The following is a 19,193-nucleotide window of genomic DNA, read 5'->3' as shown; positions in this document are numbered from 1 at the left end:
CGTGGAGACTGTCACGTATGAGCAGTATGTTCGGGATTTTAAGGCGGTTTTTCACCACCCCCTGCGCTCGGATGAGGCCGCGCGGCAACTGCACGGGCTCCGCCAAGGGGGCCGGTCGGTGGCGGAGTTTTCTATTGATTTCCGGGTTAAAGCCGCGGAGACGGGGTGGGGTGAGGACGCGTTGCGCGGGGCTTTCGTCATTGGATTGGACGATCGCATGAAGGACGAGCTCGCCACTCGTGACGAACCGGAGAGTTTCGAGGCTCTAGTTAATCTGGCTATTCGTATCGATAATCGCCTTCGCGAGCGTGAGAGGGAGAGGGGTGGCCGGGTCTGTGCTGGAAGTGCTGAGCGCGCCGCGGTGCGCACAGTATTCCGTCCTCCTCCTCCCGGTCCGGCCCGCGCATGGTCTCCTCCGGCGTCCGCCGCTGAGGAGCCTATGCAGTTGGGTCGTACACGGCTGACGCTGGAGGAGCGTCGGAGGCGGTTTGAGGGACGGTTGTGTTTGTGTTGTGGCCAGTCGGGCCATTTTGTGTCCACCTGCCCGGGAAACAGGAGGACAAAGGAGGGGGGAACAACTAAGCTGTAGTGCCTCTGCACCTCACTGTACAATACCTTGTGCAATACTTTTTGTAAATAGTCAACAGTGCAATAGACTCAATACTTGAAATGTGCAATTCACTTGTATTTTTATTTTTTATTCCTATTTATTCTATTTATCCCCTTTGTATATTTTATTTATATTTGTCTCTGTATTTATATGTGTGTGTGTGTGTGTGTGTGTGTGTGTGTGTGTGTGTGTGTGTGTGTATATATATATAACAGTTCTGTAACTGTAACTTTGGTCGTTGCTGTGCTTTTTTTGGAAGTCGAATTTCCCAGAGGAACCCACCCGAGGGATTAATAAAGTTCTATCTTATCTTATCTTATCTTAAATGAAAAACTGAACTTTGATCAAAATTGCAAATCAGTTTGTAAAAAGGGTCACCAGCACCTTTATTGCCTTAGGAAACTTGTTCATTTCCACATTGACCAAAAAATGTTATCTTTGTTTTATCGTTCTTTTATTGAGTCTGTTTTATCCTTTTGTTTGGTGGCATGGTTCGGTCAGACCTCTGTCACAGAGAAAAACTCTCTGAATCAGATAGTGAGATGGTCCAGTCGTCTGATAGGTGAGCCACAGTCTTGTTTAGCCTCCCTGTACTCTGAGCAGGTACAGAGGATGGCTTTATCAATCCTTAAAAATGGTTCCCATCCTCTAAGGGGTGAATTTCAGCTTCTTCCCTCAGGACGGAGGTTTCTATTTCCGAGATGCAGGACAAAGCGTTATAAAAACAGCTTTGTCCCCGTTGCTGTCACTGAATTAAATAAGAACTGTTTTTGATTCGAAATATTAAAGTATGTGTCACAGTGAGCTTTATATATTTACTAGGTATGTGTGTTTTTAAAGGGATGTCAAATGTTGTCATTTGTCTGTAAAGCAAATTTACCTTGCCTTTGGGTATAAATAAAGTTACCTTACCTGCAGACGCTGTGCGCAGAGGTTCAGGAGCAGAAGTCCCGTTGTAAACATATCACGGCAGACCCGACGATGTTTGCATGAACGCGCTTTTTTTAAAAGTCAGGTCAAGTCTCCAAAAGCCCAAAGGCGATATAACAGTTTGTGTTTGCTACATGGATCATTGTAGTTCAGCTTTCCTTTGTTATATTTCTTTAAGAGCTCAAAATGTGTTCATTACATAAATCAAATGTAATTTTCTCTGTAGCACTTCATGGATTTCATAAGCAACACACTGTAGTTGTTCACACAAAGCATAAAGGTAAAAACAATATACACAGTGTTATCTTCATTTTAGATGTCACAAAGTATTTGCGGCTCCCAGTGTTTTCCCGAACCCTGACCCTTTGCGTGGAAACCGGGTCCAAAAGGCTCTTTGGGTGTTAAAGGGTGCTGACCCCTGCACTAGGCCCAACTGACACATATATTTGATTCCAAATACAAAAAATAATGTGTAACCTGCTGGAAGAATGTAGGAGGTTGAGACAGGATCTCAACACTTGGTGTCTGCAACAAAAGACAACAATATGTGGGGCGATCGTGGCTCAAGAGTTGGCAGCTCGTCTTGTAATCAGAAGGTTGCCGGTTCGAGCCCCGGCTTGGACAGTCTCGGTCGTTGTGTCCTTAGGTGAGACACTTCACCCGTTCCCTACTGGTGGTGGTCAGAGGGCCCAGTGGCGCCAGTGTCCGGCAGCCTCGCCTCTGTCGGTGCGCCCCAGGGTGGCTGTGGCTACAAGCTTGCCATCACCAGTGTGTGAATGGGTGGATGACTGGATGTGTAAAGCACTTTGGGGTCCTTAGGGACGAGTAAAGCGCTCTACAAATACAGGCCATGTAATGGCAGAAACATTCTCTAGTGTAAATCCTGACTAGTTCATTAACTACAGATCAGTTTCAGTGAACATTATTCACAGAGGGATCTGAGTTCCTTATACCAGACTCTACAGAAACTGTAACACTGTGCAGCTCTGCGACTCAACAATGTAACACACACTAGAATCATCAAATAAAGCCCCACTAACCACTAGAACTAGAACTAACTAACTAGCACTGGACACTTGCATATTAGAGATTTCTACCACCATAGGAGGCGAGATATCATCCTTGAACCAGAGCATCCAGCCCTCAATTTCGGACATAAAAAGCGACGTGGCCAGGCATGATAACACTTTGACTGAACTGCAGGACTGTGCCTCGAACCACTCTGACACCATCGCCACTCTCCAGGCCACTGTGGAGCGTTTGTCTGCGGAGGTAAAGAAGTTAGATGAGAGATGTGGAGCTCTTGAGGCACTCCAGGAGGAATAATTTAAGAACTGCAGGAATACCAGAAGGCACAGAGGGACCCAAGATGACTGAGTTGGTTCACACCTGTTGGCGGATGCGCTATCTCTCGAGGAGAAGCCACTCATCGATCGAGCACATAGAGTGAATCGCCAGCGTCCCAAACAAAGTCATCTTCCTCGGCCCATCATCTTGAGATTGCACTACTACCACATTGGTGAGGAAATTCTGCTGAAAGCTGCAGAGAACAAGAACCTGATGTATAAGGGTTTTTAAAATAAACATCCTCCCAGATTTCCCTCCCTCTGTTGGAAACGCAGAGCCGCATTTGCAAATATGAGAGGAAGACTACGTGGGATGACCGGCGTCAGGTACAGACTGCTATACCCTGCAAAGCTGTTAGTGACCCATGGTGATGTGAGGAAAAGCTTTACCGATCCCAAAGAGACCGTAGACTACGCGGAGAAGCACCTCTCCCACCCACCTTCAAATGTATTAAAAGCAAGGATATATCTATATGTCTAACGCTGACACAGCACTGTGTTTCTTCTTTTCCCTTTATATTCCATGTAAAGGTGAATATGGAGCGTTTATGGAGCTCGTTTATTGACCAGCTGTCAGTTAGAAGGTAAGAGTTACTAGGTTAACAGAGGTTAGCAGTAACAGTACGGGGAAGTATATTGTGTTGTTCTTTTGTTGGTTTTTATTTTATCGTACTTTACTTTGTTATTTTGATTTTACCTGTTGTGAGTGCTTCCCGTAATTCTCCTTTTTCTTGCGCCGCTGCGGCCAGAGTTCACAACATTACATATTTTTGTATCTATAAACAGGAAGCTGACACTCTCCAGACTTTATCAAAGGTGTGAGCGTCACAGCAGAGGCCTTTGTGTCAACGTAGCTGAAGACAAAACACAGAAACACATGAAGGAGATTTTCCTGGCCTGGATTTTATACAAATATTCTGCAGTACATCAAAAATGAAAGAAAACCATTAGTCAACATATGAACATCACCTCTGAAGTTACAGAGCTTTGATTGGAGACACAGCTGAGCGTTTTGCATTTTGCATAATTAATTACATAATTAATTATGTAACCATAATTAAATGGTTACATCATCTTTAAAGTCCCCAGAGATCAGGAAAAGGGCCTGAGGGTGCTGTGTTTGGAGTCTGCTGGTTACAGTGTGCAGGACCTCACAGGCTGCTGCAGCGTTAGCAGAGGGCGGGACATACACAGCTATCATAATCACGTGTGTAAACTCTCGTGGTAGATAGTACGGTCTCATGCTAACCGCTAGCAGCTCAATGTCCTTACAGCATAGCGTCTCTTTGATAGAGAAATGCCCAGAGTTACACCATCTATCGTTCACAAACACAGCCAGACCCCCTCCTCCCTTCTTACCACTCTCCGCTGTTCTGTCATAAGAGGCTCAGCAGCTAAAGCAGCACACCTGGGTCTCCCAGCCTATTAAAAGCAGCCCTTTGCTTCACCTGCTTCACTAAACATTATTATTTTAAGCAGAGTGGTGTGATTTATGTAGGCATTGCTGTGTGACAGGATGACTTTTCTTGCACACCCACCAAATGAGGGCGCACATGCTTCCACGCCCACTGGTGACTGCACACATCCTTTCAAGGAAGCATTTCATTCATCCCTAACAAATGGAACAAAACACTGTGCAGCGTGTTCAGGTTTGAACGTGGCCCTGGCCTCTCTCTGCATCCACCTGGCACATGCAACACACATCCACTCCCTGCTGAGCTGCTTGTATTTGATGTGTTGAAGTTTTGGTAAAGTTTGAATAAATTCCACTTTATTTATAGGAACATTTCATCTGTGGACTCCTGCTTCCCCTCTCCTTGAGCCAGTTTGTGACGGGAACATGACATAAGAAAAGTAATTTATCCCTTTTTGATTCTGTGTATCTGGCGCTCATCCAGTGAGTTCACACTTGGCAGAAACAGACTGAATTTGTCTGGAGAACTTTGGCTTCAGCCAAGTTCGATAAACACACTGTGTCTCTGTCAAAACAGCAGTGTAGTTGTGGCACCCCTGTGAGGGAATGACCACATTAATATTATTTTGTGTAAAACACTCATGTAACGGGACATTTTTCATTGCTATATGTATTTATTTTCAGTTTCTTTAAGAGGATAGAAAATCCATGTAACAGGGATTCATTTTATGTTAGAAAGCAGTGAGGGCGGAACTTTGGTGCTTGCTCCGGGGTTTCGGGGAGCAGTAAGTGGAGCCCACCTTCCGCTGCTTCCTCAGACACGTTCTGGAGGAAAGCAGAGACGCATCGTGTCTTCCTTACTCTGCTCTTCACCTGCTTTTACAGGTCGGTACACGGTGCTCGCACCGAAAATGTTGTTTATTGTCACCATGGTTACCCACGTTAATGTGAATGGGAGAGTTAAGGCGGTCCGCCAAAGTTATTTATATGTAAACACGGGAGAAAACCAGAGGAGTGTCCCGCGCGACCGCACCGCGAGCCCGCTCGTTAGGTGGAGCGCTCGTGAAGCAGAGTCAGTGCGCTCCTATGCTCTGTGCAAACGTGTTGTAATGCTCCAATCAAATCAGTTCTGTGAGATGTGAATGTTAATAGTTCTGTTAAAGTGACTGAGTAGATTAGCTAGTGTAACACAAGCACTCTGAGCAACTCTGTGTAGCTAACAGAGGCATTCATGGGTTGATTAGACAAGCTGTGTTTCATGATGCACTAAATAGTGATTTTGCCAGTAAATTACTGGAGGGAACAAATGTAATGTATTTACCAATGCTGTTATTGAATAGAACTGTTTAGCCAGTAAGACACTGCAGAAGACAATGTGATGTGTTTATTGATATGATAAAAGGATGTAGCTGTTATGGAAAGAAGTGTGAACTTGAGAAACTGAACCAGTTAAAAAGAGTATATTTCACTGATGTTGTGAAATAAGTAAATGTAATTGATGTGAATGAGGAACCAGCTGAACAGTATATTGAAAGCTCATGTTTAGTGTTTTATAGCATTTATTTGTGTGAAATAAATCAGACTCAGACACGTTCTGGAGGAAAGCAGAGACGCATCGTGTCTTCCTTACTCTGCTCTTCACCTGCTTTTACAGGTAACATATTTGTCATCGAGGTCTTCATCCTTGGGACCCGTAACATAGTAACTTCTTCATTGTTATACTTCTATAGTTTTCCCATTTTGTGAGCTGTGGATGTGGAAAGTGTCTCAGTGACACATCCACATGAAAACGGCGTTACCTTCGTTCATTTGCACGTCAAATGAACGAGCTGTTTGGACTTTAACGTCACAGCTGATGCTTCGATACTCGAACTCAAGAGTTCAGCTTCCACTCAGAGGTACAAGTACACACAGCAAAGATAAACGTGTACACAAGGTGGAACCCACAAGTGCACAGCTCCAACCAGAGATGGGCAGTAATCCGATTACTTTTTTCAAGAAACAAGTAAAGTGAGGGATTACTATTGCAAAAAAGGTAATTAGATTACTGTTACTTTCCCGTAAGCACGCTGCGTTACTGCGTTACTAAAACCGCAGCTGTGTGCAGATGAACAATGGATAATCTATCGAGTGTGGAGAGAGTGTGAGCGTGCAGCGTTTAAAGCGTGGAAGCACTGACCTTACTTTGAGTTTGACTCTGTAAAAAGTGACAGAAACATTAGCATCCGCTGTTCACTGCGTGGGAAGACAACATGCTCACTCACTATGTGTTAATGGGCATGCTTATTTATAACTTTGATAAAATGTCATAAAAATAATTCCATGCCAGCTCACCATTGGTGATCAGGTAGTTTCTGTTCCAGTTCCAGTCCCATAAATCATGAAGCTTGCTGCCAGAAAAGCTTCAAATCTCCTTTGAAAGCTGTTTGTGGTCTTGATTGTGGGAGCTTCAGTTGTCTGACTCCAGCTGCCACACAGTGCTCACTGATATCATTTGCAAAACCCCCAGTGTGACAATATTTATCAGTGAAGCAGAAATCAGGACGTGACGACTTTTCTTTGAACATTTGCTCAGGCTAAGCTGTGCTTTCTACCACAGTTGGGAATTTCCTGGTTTACAACAAATTATTGTGTCAACACCGCATAAGATTTCAAACTACAGGAAAATCACTGGAGTTATAAGAGGCAGACAACGACACACACACCACATGCATGCTGTTGCTATTTATTGTGGATTAACCTGTCAAGGGCAAGAACAAAATAATTCTGCCTCAAATACAGGAAATCATAGCTTTCCTGTATTTCCTGCATTGTTGGCATGCTGGTTAGTGCTGTTGCTCCACAGTAAGAAGGTCCTGGGCTAAATTATCCATGAATGTAAACGGCTGTGTGTTTCTATCTGATAGACTGGTGAGCTGTCCAGGGTGTACCCTGCCTGGTAACCTATCACTTCAGGGTTATTTCCCAGCCCTGCTGCAACCAGGATAGAGATAGGAGGATGGTAGTTGTTGTAGACCCATTCAATTTCAATTGAAGGATTAAAATGTTCCAGGAGCTCAACTTACTCCATCTGAACATGTTTCAATCGTGTTTTATGAACACAACATGCAGGTTTACTGAATATGAAAAGGTTGTGTTGATTTAACTCAGTTGTTTAAGTTTCTGCCAAAGCAAAACCTTTGTGTGCAACCAGTGTCCACTATTGAATCAAGTAAATCCAACATGTTTTTGTCAGTGCAAAAGGAGTTACGGTACCTGTATTCCTGCACAATATTGTCCCGGGAGGGAGGAAAACTTTCTGGTGAAGTTTTGGTTGATTTTTGGGTTTTGCTTGACACTAGGTTGATTTTATCAGTGAGGTTTGGATCGTTTTCTTTCTCTAAGAGAGAGAAAGATGGTTTTATGCTTGGACATGTTTGCAATGGGCCCCAGTATTTGTTACTTTATTAGTATTTTATTGGTTGCGTTTGTTTGTGCTTTTGTTACAGTGCACTGAGATAAGAACATCTGAGAGGTGTGATCCACCGCTGGTGATATTTTGGTATTTTGTGAGTTCCCGATTTAACAAATCAGCTCTTTAATCCAGACCTGAGAGGTTGAACTTTAAAGCGCTATAAAATATTCTTACTGGAAACAGTGGCAAAGTGTTTTTCTCCATGATTATAATGGGCTTGGGAGAAATTCACTTATATGTGACATTGATCACATGAGAAGTCCTGAGCCTAAAAGGATTGCAGCGAGTCAATCCAGTCCAAAAACAAGGAGCTGTTTTCCTTTAAAATGATGACGTCATCTTGCTGGTGATGGAGGCTCGAATAGGCTGCGCGTGAGACTCCATTATCAGCAATATCTGGTATGAATGTGTGTGGATGTATGCATGTGACTGGACTGTGATGGACTGACGACTAAAAGTTTAACTGACTTGATACTGAGACAAAAACGGTGCCGACTTTAGGATTAGTGAATGTCCACAACAATTCACCCAGCCTGTAGAAGAAGGGTGGAGGTTTTGTCTTGCTTTGTTTTGTTGTTGCAGGAGCAGAAGGATGACAGAGACTAAAGGGGGAGGCTGTAGCTTCACATGAGTGTGAGCTGCAGACTGAACCCTTTGGTTGCTAATGTTGAGTCACTGATGTTTGCATTAAGAAAATTGTGTTTTATTAGCTGTGTTTTAATTAAGGTATCACATTATATTGTTGGGAATGTTAAATGCTAAAGTGAAGAAAAGCTTTGATTTCACTCATGACTGAACATGTTATTATTAACCATAGCAGGCCACTGTAAAGAGTCAATTAACTGTTATAGAGGAAAAAAGGCCAAAAACTATGTTAATACCTATGAATAACAGGGAATGATAGACTTGTCACATTCAAAATAGAGATATGTAATAACAAACACGGGTCCGTGTCATTTAGGTTCTCCATTGAAATAGTCAATCATTTAGAAAAGTAGAATATATAAAAACACCCAGCACGCCCCTGCGGGCGGTTTATCCTTCAAGCTCGGGTCCTCTACCAGAGGCCTGGGAGCTTGAGGGTCCTGCGCAGTATCTTAGCTGTTCCCAGGACTGCGCTCTTCTGGACAGAGATCTCCGATGTTGTTCCCGGGATCTGCTGGAGCCACTCGCCTAGCTTGGGAGTCACCGCACCTAGTGCTCCGATTACCACGGGGACCACCGTTACCTTCACCCTCCACATCCTCTCGAGCTCTTCTCTGAGCCCTTGGTATTTCTCCAGCTTCTCGTGTTCCTTCTTCCTGATATTGCTGTCATTCGGAACCGCTACATCGATCACTACGGCCGTCTTCTTCTGTTTGTCTACCACCACTATGTCCGGTTGGTTAGCCACCACCATTTTGTCCGTCTGTATCTGGAAGTCCCACAGGATCTTAGCTCGGTCATTCTCCACCACCCTTGGGGGCATCTCCCATTTTGACCTCGGGACTTCCAGGTTATACTCGGCACAGATGTTCCTGTACACTATGCCGGCCACTTGGTTATGGCGTTCCATGTATGCCTTGCCTGCTAGCATCTTGCACCCTGCTGTTATGTGCTGGATTGTCTCTGGGGCATCTTTACACAGCCTGCACCTGGGGTCTTGCCTGGTGTGATAGACCCCAGCCTCTATGGATCTTGTGCTCAGAGCTTGTTCTTGTGCTGCCATGATTAGTGCTTCTGTGCTGTCTTTCAGTCCAGCTTTGTCCAGCCACTGGTAGGATTTCTGGATATCAGCCACCTCCTCTATCTGCCGGTGGTACATACCGTGCAGGGGCCTGTCCTTCCATGATGGTTCCTCGTCTCCCTCCTCTTTCTTGGGTTTCTGCTGCCTGAGGTATTCACTGAGCACTCGGTCAGTTGGGGCCATCTTCCCAATGTATTCTTGGATGTTCCTTGTCTCATCCTGGACTGTGGTGCTGACACTCACCAGTCCCCGGCCCCCTTCCTTCCGCTTAGCGTACAGCCTCAGGGTGCTGGATTTGGGGTGAAACCCTCCATGCATGGTAAGGAGCTTTCTTGTCTTTATGTCAGTGGCTTCTATCTCCTCCTTTGGCCAGCCTATTACCCCAGCAGGGTACCTGATCACGGGCAGGGCGTACGTGTTGATGGCCCGGATCTTGTTCTTACCATTCAGCTGACTCCTCAGGACTTGCCTGACCCTCTGCAGGTACTTGGTGGTTGCAGCTTTTCTAGCGGCCTCTTCATGGTTCCCATTCGCCTGTGGGATCCCCAAGTACTTGTAACTGTCCTCTATGTCTGCAATGTTGCCTTCTGGTAGTTCAATCCCCTCAGTTCTGACTACCTTCCCTCTCTTTGTTACCATCCGACTACACTTCTCCAGTCCGAACGACATTCCAATGTCATTGCTGTATAGCCTGGTAGTGTGGATCAGTGAATCGATGTCTCGTTCACTCTTGGCATACAGCTTGATGTCATCCATGTACAGGAGGTGGCTGACAACTGCTCCGTTCCGTAGTCGGTATCCGTAGCCAGTCTTGTTAATGATCTCACTGAGGGGGTTCAGGCCTATGCAGAACAGCAGTGGGGACAGAGCATCTCCTTGGTAGATCCCGCACTTGATGGTGACTTGTGCTATGGGCTTGGAGTTGGCCTCTAGTGTTGTACGCCACATCCCCATTGAGTTCCTGATGAAGGCTCTTAGGGTCCCATTGATCTTGTACAATTCTAGGCATTCCAGTATCCAGCTGTGGGGCATTGAGTCATAGGCCTTCTTGTAATCAATCCAGGCAGTGCACAGGTTGGTCAGTCTGGTCTTGCAGTCTCGGCTGATTGTTCTGTCTACCAGTAGCTGGTGTTTTGCGCCTCTGGTATTCTTGCCAATTCCTTTCTGTGTCCCGCTCATGTATTGACCCATGTGCCTGTTCATCTTAGCCGATATGATGCCTGACAGGAGCTTCCATGTAGTACTGAGGCAGGTTATTGGTCGGTAGTTGGAGGGGACCGGTCCCTTCTTGGGGTCCTTGGGGATCAGGACCGTCCGGCCTTCAGTTAGCCATTCCGGGTGTCTCTCGTTAACTAGCAGCTGGTTCATTTGTGCTGCCAGACGCTCGTGGAGTGCAGTCAGCTTCTTCAGCCAGTAGGCGTGAACCATGTCGGGCCCTGGTGCTGTCCAACTCTTCATACTGGAGACCCTTTCTTGGATATCTGCCACTGTGATGGTTACTGGACCCTGTTCAGGGAGGTCGCTGTGGTTTGCCCTCAGATCCTCTAGCCACTGAGCATTGCCGTTATGGGTTGCATCCTTCTCCCATATGCTCTTCCAGTATTGCTCCGTCTCCAGCCTTGGTGGTGCTGTTCTCTTATTGTTCCCTTGCCACTGAGAGTACACCTTTGCTGGTTCTGTGGAGAACAGCTGGTTTATTCTCCTGCCTTCTATCTCTCTGGTGTACCTCCTCAAGCGGCTGGCCAAGGCTGTGAGTCTTTGCTTGGCAGTTTCCAAGGCCTCAGGTATGGACAGCTTGCTGTATTTCTTAGGCACCTTATTTGTCGCACCTTTCTGCAACTCCGTTAGTTGGCTAACCTCCCTCCGTGCTACTTTGATCTTGCCCTCTAGCCTCCTTCTCCATGGAGGGTACTGCCCCTTGTCGCTGTTCAACTTGTAGCCAAGCATCTCACTGATCACTGTTGCCGTATTGTAGATGAGCTTGTTAGTGTCGATAATCGTGGTTGTAGGTATTGCCCGTAGTGCTGCATTAACATCATCTAGCAGACCTTCTGAGGGTACTTCACGTAATCTTGGTAACCGGCTACGGGGGATCCAGGTTTCAAGCTATCCTATTTTTCAGGTCAGTTCCTCTCGCACTCAACGATCCTTCTCCTATCGCACTTGGGGCTACGTACCCAATCTCGGGTGGGGGTGATGAAATCGCCCCCCTGACCTGGCGTCCTGACTCCTCCTTGCCGTAGCATTTGTGTTGTACCTCGTCAATCTCTAGCTGTGAGAGCAGTCCCTTCTTTCGAATGTTGGAACACTGAGCTACTAGTTGTTTCGCCGTCATTGTGGATGTTGGGTATCGAAGAATCCATAGGTCCCTCATCCTATTCATGTAGCCCCTTCCGCCAGGGTTACTTGCGTAGTAGCATTCCAACAATGCCCTGTTTTCGTCTCTTGCCCACCGATGCCTTCTTGTGTATATATATATATATATGTCTCAATGCTGTTTTTCAATAATATTAAAAACCTAAAAACTATTGTTGTGGAAGATAGAAGTCACTGTGACAGCCCTCTGACTGTGGAGGACGTTTGTAATCCTATTTCTGCACTTAAGGCCAACAAATCTCCCGGCACAGATGGTTTAACTGCAGAGTTTTATGAATCATTTTCTAATCTCCTGGCTCCGTTCTTACTGCAGCTTTTCATAGGAAGTGTAGAGAATAACATCCTCCCTCCTACTCTTACTCAGGGTCTCATAACACTTATTCCAAAGCCAAACAAAGACTTACTTCTTATTGATAATTGGAGACCCATCTGTCTGCTCAATGATGACTATGAGATTATGGCTTTAGTACTTGCTAACAGAATGAAAGAGTTCTTTGACACAATTATCGATGAGACACAATCAGGCTTTATGAGAAACAGACACCTTTCTAAGAACATGAGACTGGTTTTAGATCTACTTGATTACTCTGATTTGGTATCTGACTATAGCTTCATTCTCTTCCTGGATTTTTAAAAGGCTTTTGATACAATTGAACATCAATTTATTTTCCACTCTTTGGAAAAATTTGGCATTTTTCTGTAAAGCTATCAAAACCTTGTACACGAATGGCAATAGCTCAATTAAAATGATTAAGACTCCACCCCGAGATTTGACCTGTTATACAAGGAATCAGCACAGCTGATAAGGAGCTCATCATCAGCCAGCTAGCTGATGACACCACACTCTTCTTGAAGAATGCAAATCAAATCCGTCCAGCCCTTAGTGTTATTAGTGATTTCTCTGAGGCATCTGCTTTATGTCGAAATCTAAAAAAATGTGAATTACTAGCAATTAAAGGCTGCACTGCAAATGCTCTCTGTAACATTTCTGTTAAACAAGAAGTCACATGCCCAGGACTGTTAATATCAATTCAATTCAATTCAATTCAATTTTATTTATATAGCGCCAAATCACAACAAAAGTCGCCTCAAGGCGACAAAGACCAAAAGTCAAGATGCTCGTCAAACTTGTCAAACAGTGTTGGGGAATTCTCAATGGTGCTTGGTGCCATACCCTCAGGGACTTTAATGTTATATAAAAACACTGACAGCTCAATATCTGCCTCAGTCACTCTCCCTGATCCAGCTGAGTCAGCAGTGGGAAAAATCTGCTTTTCACAGGAACTTGGTAACAGCAATAAGAGAATACGTAGTTTATTCCAAGAAGATATCATGTCTCTCCCATATATAGAATATCTTACTGGAACCGACATGTTCCAGATATCACCTGGAAGACAGTCTGGATGATCCCATAAATATCTAATTGTGAACAAGGTGAAAGAAATCTCATATAAAATTCTTCATAAATGTTACCCAGCCAGTCACTATATGGTAACATTTAAAAGAGACATAAATACTAATTGAACTTTCTGTGGGGATCATCCAGAAACTGTGGCACATCTCTTTTGGTTCCTCTACACGGAGATTCTGGAAGAATTTAACAGTTTTGTTATTGTCCATATTTTAAGGGAGTTTTCTTTACGATGGGAAAATGTTTTATTCTGTTTCTTTAAGTTCCCCAGGAAGAATGATAAATGTTTTTTTATAAAATATTTGTTAATACTTTTAGCTATTTTATATCCACAAATGTAAGTTTATTAATAAAACACCATATTTCTGCCTTTTTATAAGGATATGAATTGTACATACAATCAATTTCAGACTCAACCAACAAAAAGCCTCTCAGAACAATATTTATATTGTAATAGTTGCTATTGTAATGCAGTGTATCACCACATGGCGGCGCCTCCTGTCTCACGACTGGTGTCACCCCCTTTTTGTTCTTCTTTGCACTCCTCCTGTAATGGATGCTCCCGTGTGTACGCGGACTAGTGTGCTCTTTAGTAATGTGTGGTAGAGGTAGCACTTTTATTTTTGATATTGTAAATAAATGAGTACTTTTTGGAAAGTCAGAAGCTGTTGCTCATTCACTATCCACCTGCACACCTCCGCGGCTGGCTTCATCTCCACTGCACGTTACAACTGGCGCCCGAACTTTTTCCCCTTGGACTTCAGACGATTTTTGCATCCCGCCGAGGATTCTTCTCTTCTAGCACGTGAACTGTCTCGGAAATCCCCCCAGTTTTGCGGACGCTCGGACGTTTTCTCCAGCCATGGCCGCAGCCTCAGCTCAGGTGGGACCCGACTAATTTCTGGATACCGTGGTGTGCCGCTGCTCCGCTTGGGAGAAAGAAAAAGAGAGAAGCTGACTCCGCGACGCGAATGGACTCCGTGGATTTGTTATTTGTTGTTGGTTTCGTCTTCTAAGGATTAATTCTTCTGTGGAGAGCCTGGACATGAACATTTCTGCTGGCTTTTCATTCCCCTTTCCCTCTGCTGAGACTGACTGTAGCACATGTAAGTGATAGCTTGGCCGACTACAACCGTTGGTGCTGGTCTTCGGCTCAGTATAACAAAACGACTTAAAACTAATCTTGCATTGAGTTCTAGTGTTGCAGACATGCTATTGTAATAACATGGTTCTGATCACTCCAGTCTAATTTCAGTTGTTGGGCGAAATTTTATATGTGGTTTTTCTAAATTTAATCTTTAACGCATTTTTGCAGTTTTGTTTTTCTAGTCTGACCTAACTGACTCTTTTACTGCTATATCAATAACTGTGCTGTGCCCTGGAGCGGCTTAATTTTTTTGAAATCGCAATGGCACACTGCCCAGACGACTCTGACTCAGACATGGAACTTACCTCGTTCCATGGCACATCTGGCACACGTCTGGCACATTTTCAACTATGTGCCAGATAGTTGAAAATGTGACTCCTAGCCTTAGCCAACAAGTGGTGGAGTTAAGGGCTCAATTCTGTCAACTGTTTAAGACAGTTTTTCTGCCCCCTGACAACCAAGAACGCATCCTGAGAGGAATTTTGGATCGTGTTCAGGCTCAGGACGAGCCGCTCCCAACCTTTGTCGCCCACATGTTGAGTGAGTTTGACAAACTGAAGAGCCCATCACCTGAAAAAGACAGAATTGACCTAATTAGTAAACATGCTCTCGAAAAATACAGAGTTGCCCTGTATGGCGCTAATGTCACTTCTGTAATGGACCTGCTGCTACGCGCTCATGAGCTTCACTCAGTGCTTGGACCACAAAGACCACAGCCTGCTTTATGTAGCAAAGACAACTATAAGCCTGAACCTTACTGCTTCAAATGCTCTCAGCCAGGGTTCACTACACGCACCTGCCCAAACTGTAACACCCAACCTCATTTGCCACAACGAGCCTCGAACACCGCTAGGCATGGCCCAGTCCAGCCATTGCCAGCACCTGGCCCCTCTGACCCTGGCCATGAAAAGGTGGAATTAAGCAGCACCACATCCCAGCCACAATACAGGCAGTTGGGAAACTACAGGGGGGGGAGGACATTTCACAGAGACCAACCTTCCCCCAGTTACTAACGGAGCCTCACACGCCCGATTCACTACAGGGTGGACACAGTCTTGGACACTTGGAAGACAATTTTTCACAAGTCCACTGGAATACCCCACTAAGAACGAAAGTGAACTTCAATGCTTCATCTGTGGATGCTACCCTCGACACGGGTGCTTCCCTCTCGGCTGTACGAACAGATCTCATTCAAGTAAATGACTCTTACCCTAGAAACACAAGTGAGTGGAATGGTCCTGCAGTTAACCTCGCCAATAATGCTCCCTGTATCCCTGTTGGTGTTATTTGGCTCAATATTGGATTCATGAACAAGAACTTTTACCAGCGTTTTGCCATAATACCAGATTTGTCCTCTCCTTTCATTCTGGGAATGGATTTTATGGCAAGAGCTTCTGTTTCTATTCACATTCCCACTAGAACAGTCTACATTGAGGACATCCCCTGCCCACTCGCAGACAATGACGAGGACCTTCAAAATGATTACTCACATTCACCTGGAACACTGATGTCTTTGGACTTGGTTCGCTCAGACTTAACAGCCAAACTGTCTGAAGCAAGTCTCTCAGAGAACAACAAGGATGCTTTACTAAATCTGCTCAGCAAGTTTAGCTCCTTGTTTGATGGTCAACTTGGTCGAACGGCTCTCACTGAGCACGCCATAGAGACTGGCAATGCAACACCTGTCAATCTCCTACCCTATCGCACGTCACCTGCTAAGAAATGTGTGATTGAAGAACAAGTGCAACAAATGTTGAAGGACAACATCATTGAACCTTCCACAAGCCCTTGGGCAGCTCCTGTAGTCATTGTAAATAGAGCGGCCACGGAACCAAGGTTTTGTGTGGACTTTCGAGGGCTCAACCAAGTTACCCAAAAAGACTCTTATCCCCTGCCTCGTGTAGATGAGTCTTTGGACTTTCTGGCAAGAGGAAAGTTTGTCTCGACATTGGACTTAGCGCGAGGCTATTGGCAGGTTGCTGTAGCAGAGGACTCGAAGCCTAAAACTGCCATCTCTCACTGCGGTCTCTTCCATTTTCGGGTGGTGCCCCATTGGGCTCTGCAACGCACCTGCAACTTTTCAGAGACTCATGAACTCTGTGCTTGCTGGCCTCATTTACAAAACGTGCGCAGTCTACCTGGATGACATTGTTATCGCCTCAACTACCTTTGAACAGCACTTAGTGGATCTTGAGGAGGTGCTGGACAGACTCCAGGCTGCTGGCTTGTCATTGAAGCTCAAAAAGTGCTAATTCTGCCTCGATTAATTCACCTTTCTCGGGTACCGCATCACATCATCAGGTGTTAAGCCCGATCCGGGCAAAGTAAAGGCGGTTAAGGAGTTTGATACCCCAACCTCAGTGAAACACGTCCGTCAGTTCCTTGGCTTGACTGGCTATTATCGACGCTTCATTCAGAATTATGCCCGCCATGCCAAACCTCTTCACACCATCACCAGAAAGGACAATGCTTTCCTCTGGGATGACAGCTGTCGAAGGGCCATGGACACTTTGAAGGATCATGTCACATCAGCTCCGATCCTGTCATTTCCAGACTTCAACCGTCCCTTTTCCATTCACGCCAATGCATGTGACATTGGTCTTGGGGCAGTGTTGATGCAAAAGGATGATAAGGGTCGTGAGTACGTTGTGGCTTTTGCTAGTCGCTCCCTTCACAAAGCTGAACTCCCCTACTGCACTTCAGAGAAGGAGTGCCTCGCTGTGATATGGGCTCTGGAACACTTCTGCCCATATGTTGAAGGTGTTCATGTTACTATCTTCACTGACCACAACAGTCTCAGGTGGCTCATGTCTCGTCAAAACCCAACGGGCCGACTCGCCCGCTGGTCACTTCGTTTGCAGGACTTTGATTTCACAATAGTGCACAAACCTGGTGCACAGAACAAAGTTCCCGACGCACTGTCACGCAACCCTTTGCCTCTGACCTGTGACAGGCCGACTGATCTTTTACCAGATCATGCTGTTATGGGCAGCCTGGACATTCGTACTCTGCCCCCCGTCATTCTGGCTGACCGTTCACAATTCAGACAGCTGCAGTTAGATGATCATGTCACAGGTCCACTCCTCAGAGACATTGAAGCAGACTCTCTGAACAGCTCGGACAATGCCACCTTGTTACAGTATGTTGTGTATGACTCTCTTTTGTATCACAGAGAACCCAAGTCCACATGTGCTTTGCACCCTTTGAAAGAGCTGAAACTGTTTGCCCCTACTTCCATGAGAGGCACCTTGCTGGACTATTACCATGACCACCCCACAGCAGGTCACTTGGGTGTTTCTAAGACATTGGCTAGACTGCGTTTTAGGTTTTTCTGGCCCAAAATGGCAGCTGATGTGAAACGCTATGTGATTTCATGCTCAGTGTGCCAACTCACCAAGCCAAGTCAGAAAAAAGCAGCCGGTCTTATGGTTCCCATTGTCCCCCAGAAACCCTGGGAGTATGTGGGTGTGGATTTTGTTGGGCCACTTCCCCGCACCCCCACTGGTAATGCTTATTTGATCGTGTTTGTTGACTATTTGACTAAATGGGTTGAAGCCAGTGCTGTCAAAGAAGCTACATCTCAGGTAGCAGCTGGTAAATTCGTCACTGACATTTTTGCTAGGCATGGTACACCCACTTACCTCATTTCTGACAGAGGGTTTCCTTTTGTGAGTGAGCTTTTTGAACATGTTGTTTCTGCCTTAGGCTCGGTGCACAGACTCACTACGGCATATCACCCTCAGACAAATGCTACTGAACGCGTCAACCGGACTCTGAAAACTGCAATCCGCGCTTATGTAGGTGATAAGCACACATCATGGGACAAGTTTCTCCCTCAGATTTGCTTTGCTCTGCGCACCGCCCCCCATGACAGTACAGGTATGACTCCTGCCATGATGCTTTATGGTCGTGAGTTAGACACCCCGCTTGACCTTATCACTCAGCCTTCTACAGCAGGTGTTGATGAACCGGGTGTGCCTTACCCTGAGACTCTGAGAGCCTCCCTGCAGGAAGCTCACGACCACGCCAAAGCAGCTTTGGACTATAGCCATGACAGACAAAAACATTACTATGACTTGAGACATCGACATGCCACGTTTCGTGTTGGTGACCTTGTGAGAGTTAAGACGCACCCCAGGTCAGACGCTCAGTCTAACTTTACTGCTAAACTTGCACCACTGTTTCAGGGACCATTGTGTGTATCTCAGAGACTCAGTGATGTTAATTACAGGCTCACTTGGGTGGACTCCGGTGTGGATGCAGGTGTTTATCATGTTGTGAACATGCAACCGTTCCATACCTGGGACTCTCTCACTTCCAAAGAACATTCTGTTTCATTGCCTGCTGAGAGAGAGACCGCAGAGGGTCTGAACTCTGACTCTCAGGCCCACCCTGGCCCCCCTGCAGACACTGACATTGACTCTGAGCCATTCCCCTTTGATTTACCGGACATTGACTCTTCTTCTGGTGTGGGCGCTGTTCCAGAGAGTGTTTCACCCAGATCTGTCCAGCACCCAGCTGCTGGTGGACATTACAATCTCAGGCCCAGACGTTGCCCCAGAGTTACGTCTGGCTGGAGCAACAAAAGATGGACTAATGATTTTCACACAACCAGGCTTGATCTGAAGTGAAATGTTTTGGTTAAACCTGTTTGATGCTGTCTTGTTGCATTGCTACTTTGAGTCATGATATGTAGATGTTTCTGTTTGCTCTACTTAATCCAGTTTTATGGCTCTTTCGTGCGTTAAGGTTCATTCTTGGCATTTACTTAGAGAAAAA

The 19,193-nt window shown here is 45.5% G+C and overlaps 1 protein-coding gene across 2 annotated transcripts in view; it reads left to right on the top strand.

Moving 5' to 3' along the window:
* Positions 1 to 5,896: 5,896 nt before the first annotated feature.
* The window catches only part of LOC143416630 (uncharacterized), a 28,336-nt gene continuing 15,039 nt past the window's right edge, over positions 5,897 to 19,193 (top strand). Inside the window, exon 1 of one of the 2 annotated variants that reach the window (XM_076882069.1) lies at positions 5,897 to 5,954. The gene's annotated coding sequence lies outside the window, so the exon portion shown is untranslated. Of the gene's footprint in view, positions 5,955 to 13,811; positions 14,374 to 19,193 lie in introns of those variants that run through there. The other variant, XM_076882070.1, reaches the window with a different exon arrangement.

The sequence above is a fragment of the Maylandia zebra genome, linkage group LG3 (genome assembly GCF_041146795.1).
Source record: "Maylandia zebra isolate NMK-2024a linkage group LG3, Mzebra_GT3a, whole genome shotgun sequence".
Lineage (NCBI taxonomy): Eukaryota > Metazoa > Chordata > Actinopteri > Cichliformes > Cichlidae > Maylandia > Maylandia zebra.
The sequence above is the reverse complement of the archived record's forward strand: the minus strand, read 5'-3'. Positions and strand labels throughout refer to the sequence as shown.